The 6,000-nt window shown below is 28.4% G+C and overlaps 1 long non-coding RNA gene across 1 annotated transcript in view; it reads left to right on the top strand.

The window, feature by feature from the left end:
• The first annotated feature begins 364 nt into the window (after positions 1 to 364).
• Positions 365 to 6,000, top strand: part of LOC122514863 — a 70,136-nt gene continuing 64,500 nt past the window's right edge. The window contains exon 1 of the long non-coding RNA XR_006303140.1: positions 365 to 387. This is a non-coding gene — a long non-coding RNA (uncharacterized LOC122514863). The remainder of the gene's footprint in view (positions 388 to 6,000) is intronic.

Raw genomic sequence — 6,000 nt, 5'->3', positions numbered from 1 at the left:
TAGATTTTTGTTTTTGTTTTGTTTTGTTTTTTGGTTTTGAATAGACGTCAAAGTAGCTATGGTGTTTTTATTTAGTGATATGATATTTATTGTCTTATATAATAAATTGATCTTATTGTATGTTTTTACTTTTCGTTGATATTTGTTTTTTTCTTAGAATAACTTTCGTCAAACGTACCTATGACAAATCAGAAACGTCCGGCTCGTGTAAACGTAAAATATGGAAATTTCAGGTTACGTTCTATGGGAAGAATGGAAGAACCGTTCTCTTTGTCGAACCCACGTCAAACGAGTTGTCGGTTTGACGTGAGATCGTTCGAACGTGACGACACCAGGATAGATTGTGCTATGCTATTGGGCTTTACGAGAAAGCTTGACTTTTAAAAGGTATTTGCATATTCGTTCTATGGGATGGAACAGTTAGATTTAACTTTAGAAAATAAAATATTACTGATACAAATATCTCTGTTCATTTGTTAATTTTTTTTTTATTTTTATTTTTTATTTTTATTTAATACATTATTATAAACGAAATTTTTATTTAGAAATATATTATTCTTGAATAACAGTCAGATGAAATTTTAAAACCTTAAGATTACAAATACTAATTTCTGTATAAGTTTTTTAATATTGAATACATTTTTAAAGAATTTTTTCAATAAATTTATTTCTGTTTATAAAAATTAAATGAAATTATTCCAATAGTAACATTGATACGTTTATATTTGTTCATTTTTGTTTTGTTTTTTAAGATTAAAACTGATCGCAACGATACGATAAAAAATGTATATATAATTAAATTTTGTTTAACATAGTAATTATATTGTTTAACGAGATAAATATTATCAAAGAGAAAATAATTGAAGATAAAGTTCGATGAATGTTGTTCGATCGACGATTTAAATTTAGTCGTTCATTCTAACGCTCGATTTAGCTTTAAACGACGATACTTTTCTAACGATCTAACAGGATGAAAGTTTCTCTATAAAACGTGAAACGTTCTTTATAGGAAATATATATCTCTCGATTTCACGATCGATCTGTTCTTAGGATTAAAGGAATGGAAAAAAAAAATGTGAAAAGAAAGTATAGGTAAAATTTCTCAAAAGCTTTTCTTATCTTACGTTTTAAAATGCTGTTCTAAACAATTTCCAAAATTTCCTCACAATATAATAAGATATTTTCAAATAAAAAAATAAAATAAAATATAGGAAAAGGTTCGAGTACGTAAATAATCGTTCGACACTTTTATTATCGTTCTGGTTTCTGCAACAGGATTAAAAAAAATAGGAAAAGTGGTGGATAGTTCGAACGGAACTTGGGGTAGTTAGCTCCTGGGATTTTCGGGGTTACTGGAATAAAGAAAAGATGAAAATAAAAGAGAAAATCTTGGTTATATAGGAAAGAAAGTCGGGTTAAAAGAAGAAGAAGAAGACGAAGAAGAAGAAGAAGAAGAAGAAAAAAAAACAATTTCTTTCGTATAATTAATGCAAAACCGCACGGATTTAATGAGAAAGTTTTTTAACGGAACACCCCATTTCTCTACCCTTAACTTTACTTTATTTTCCTTCTTTTATTTTTTTCCTTACTCTATCTTTTATTATTATATTAGGTTTTCTTACTTTTTTTTTCCTCTTTAAAAGAGTTCGGTGAAAAAAACAAACAAAAAAATGCTTCGATTTTTTCTAACTAACCACGAGAGTAAAACATAATTTTTTTTACTTATTTTTTGTTTGTTTTCTAATCCTTTACAACATATTATTATATTATTTTGTCAAACGATATAATTTAATATATTTATTTTAATATAATAGAAAAATTATAGTTTATCATATAATAATCAAATATTTTCATTTTTACACAATTTAACGAGAAGAATCATTATATTATATTACAAATTTTAATTTATCGTTGTTAAAGTTTATCGTAAATATTGTTGCAATATTTTTCAAAGTATGCACATCTATCAAAACGTACCACAAAAAGTAAATCGTTGAATACTTGCATACAGAATAGATGTATACAGAATAGAATTACTGTTCGATGGTGGTACACGTAAACACACACGCTTACACGTACACACAAATACATACATATATATTAGAACGTATATTAAAGTTCATCGGTTATCATTTAAAAGAAAAGTTAACAAAACGAGTTAGTTGCTGTCAGCTGTTACATTTAACGTTCAATTTTTTCCTACCCTTCCATGGTTGTACAGTAAATTTCAGTGGAAACTCGAATCACTGCGTTTGCCTTTTATTTTTTTATATTTTATATATCGTATATCTTTTTTCTACGTTTATTCTTTATTTCTTTTGATTTTTTTCCCCCGAATACGTTATTTTCGTTTAAATTATTAAAATAAAACGAATTTCCAGCAACATTTTTGCTCGTCCATCACAAATTATACAATTGTTTATAAATGAGTTATATTTATATCGTATGATATTGTTCATACATTTTTTAATTGAACAAAATAATTTATATATGTATATATATATATAGTTTTATTCGCACACGAGTACGTGAATCAATTATTAACCCTTTGCATTCGTATGTCAAGTATGACTCGAAATCAATTATCATCATAAAAGATACGAAAATTACAAAATACAACAGACGAATATTTCATTGAATTCGTTTATCTTCTCCTTAACATTTATTTATATATAAATGACCTTATTATTATTGAAATAAAATAAATTTCAAATAAAACATTTATTAACGTTGACTATAGGTATATTCACTTACAAAATTAAAATATATAATTCGAAGTTGCAAAAGATTCATTCTCGAATATGATAAATATAGTAACGAAGTAACTATATTATTAATCGTTAAATCGGTTTACAGTTTATAACAGAAAATCCGTAGTATGATAACGAGCTGTATCACGAGCTGTAACAATAATGTATAACTCAGCCTATCTGGCCAGATTTTCACACGACCAGGATTCTCCTCACACCCGTTCGGTTCTTACGACCACATGGGACAGTGACGCATTGATCTGAATTATGTCATGCACAGAACTAATTTGTAAACCGTACGTCGAAACGTTCTCTGCAAAGTAATCGATGAGGACGAACGGAGTGTCGAACCGGTACGTTAATTAATCGACTGATCGAAATGACGTTAACATGTTCTTCATGATCTATAATGTCTTTCATTTTTTATTATATATATTATTATTTATTTTTTTTTTGTATATTTATATTTGCATAATTATCACGATTATTGTCTGCATTTGTTGTTAATGTTATAATGTAACTTGTTAAATATATTTTCAATATATCTTCATTTATTTTCTTATTCATTTAATTAAACAAATACAAATTCTGTATCCATTTAATTAAACACATTATTTATTGAAGTTATACTTCTTTTGGCGCGTTTGGGAAAATGTGATGGGAGTGAATTTTTTCCGAACGACACCATGAAGTTGTCTTCTCTTCTTCGTTCCTCTTTTTTTTTCTCAAGCGGGTCACCCATCCAAATACTAATCGTACTCAGCGCTGCTTGACTTAAATGATCGAAGCGGGAACAAGTGCTACCACAGCGCCATGACTGTTGACGCATAAACTAATTCGATATATCTTTCTTATATTTAGTGTGGACTGATATTCATATTTTGATATTTTCTTTTTCTTTTTTTTATTCTTTCTTATATATATAATAATAATTTTTTTTTTAAGTTGTTTTTTTTCTTTGAAGTTATTTTTTTGAAGTTATTTTTTAGGTTATAGAGGTTATTGAGGTTATGTTCGTTTTGGTACGGCAAAGAAGTATAACTTCTTACGTGCGTACATAAGTACACAAACCGGTTTTTTTTTTATTCTTTCTTATATATATATAATGTATCGATCGATTGAAAATATGTTTCCTTTCTTTTTTGTTGTTAAATAAATAAATAATAATAATTAGTTGCTTATCTTCTCATACTTCCAATCCAATATTTTTTTGAAGTTATTTTTGAGGTTAATGAGGTTATTTTTTTATAATATCTACTACGTTCTGTTACTTTAATCTATCTGATTCGAGAATCAACTTTTATTATTACCAAAGTATTGTATAATTATTTATGAGAGATACAAAAAAGAAAAAAAAAAGTAAAATTTTGAAAAATCGATAGAGAGAAACGTTGAAAGAACGGAAAATGGAAAGAATCTGACACGATTTAAATTGCTGCTACTAGAAATAAGGCATGGAAAAGGAAGATATTGAATCGCAATTGGCTTTCCGTAGAGCACTTGTGGGTGTCAAAGGAACAACTTTCTATCTTTCTCTCTGTCTCTCTGTCTCTCTGTCTCATACACTCACACACACGGGTCTACTACTATAGCGAAGGATCGTAATAAGATTTCAATCATGGATACGAAGCAAGTCGCGAATCAAAGGCACTCTCTTTTGCCCTTTTCTTTTTTGTTTCATTCATTTTTTCCCCTTTCTCTAAAGGGAAAGAATTCTTCTATTCATTTTATCTTTTTCCCCTTTTCTCTTATCTTTTTTTTTTTATATTTGTATTGTTCTCGATACAGTAGTACTTTTATTTATTTCTATTATTTATCTATCGTCAAATTTTATATTCTACGAAGTTTTAACAAATGATATTACAGGTGTTTATATAATATTTAACGATACGTTGTTTAGAATAAATAAACAAACGTATCACATTCGATAATATCGATTTACGATTAATAAGAATACAAAAAAATATACGTAAAATAAAAATAAAAATTAACAAACAAAAAATATATTAATAATAATATAATAATCATTGAAACAAAAAATTAGATAAATTAATCATAAATATTAGAACGATCGATCTAACATAATGCATCCCATAAACTATCTTCTAAACATTATTATATGAAGTATACACACTAAACCCATACTTATAAAGCATACTTAATATATCCATACATATATATACTGCAAGAAACACACACATATACACATATATTACATAGAGTAATTTAGTATAGAGAATATAGAGATAAAGCAGACATTTTCCGTGATAGTTTCATGAGGACATATGAGTTTCCATTCGGTTCGTAGGAAACACACTGTTGGTCATAAGAGCTTAGATTAATGAAGAGCACAAGGGGACAATAGATTGGAGGATAGGTGGTCCATATTTCATTGTATTCATGTTAGTATACCCATATATATATATATATATATATACACTACTTTGAAGGATCGTTCAGACTACACTAAGTGAATCATTCGAGTCTTAAGCGAATTGCGGGCTTTCAGAACGTTTAGAATTAGGTTAACCAAGAAAAGACAAAACCATTTGCATTAGAAAGAGAAAGAGGAAGGGGGTGGAGGTTAGGGGGTTGGGGAATGAGTATGAGAGTCCTAAGTAAGAAAGAGAATCCTTGGATTAACTATTTCCTTGTCTCTATCGTAAGTGTAGTAATAGCAATATATAGCTCACTTACAATTAGATGAATTGCTATGCGTAGGAGTAAGAGAGGAGGTCATGATAGTAAAGGGATCAGTATACACCTTAGAAGCTTCCTTATCCCTATGCTAATATTAGAACTGCAAACAGTTTGTCTATCTAACCCTTTACTAATAGAAGATCATGACCAACATCTCTACTATATCCTCTTGATCTTATCTTAATAGTTTTATCTTTAATCTATCTATCTATCTCTCTCTCTCTCTCTATCAGTATTACTGTTTTTATTCTGCCTTTGTTTTATTCATTTGACTTAACTTTCTAATCTTCCTTCATCACTTTCTTTCTTAGCACGGAATGTTTTTCTCATTTATTTTGTATTTCTTGTTCTTTTTGTTTGACTGTTATCTTTCCTTCTCTCTCTCTTTTTTTTTCTCTTTCTCTTTATCCGTATCGTTGTCTTTTTCTTTTAGTCTCACTCGTAGGAAAGCAAAGTCCATGAGCCAGTGGGTATAACTGAAGTTAAAGTGAGTCCCCAGCGTTTCTCTCGATCTTAAGTTCCGCAAAGTGAAATTTACAGTGTGCCCGAT

This window comes from Polistes fuscatus, unplaced genomic scaffold (genome assembly GCF_010416935.1).
Source record: "Polistes fuscatus isolate 324 unplaced genomic scaffold, CU_Pfus_HIC Scaffold16, whole genome shotgun sequence".
Taxonomy (NCBI): Eukaryota; Metazoa; Arthropoda; class Insecta; order Hymenoptera; family Vespidae; genus Polistes; species Polistes fuscatus.
This window is presented reverse-complemented; position numbering and strand designations above follow the sequence as displayed.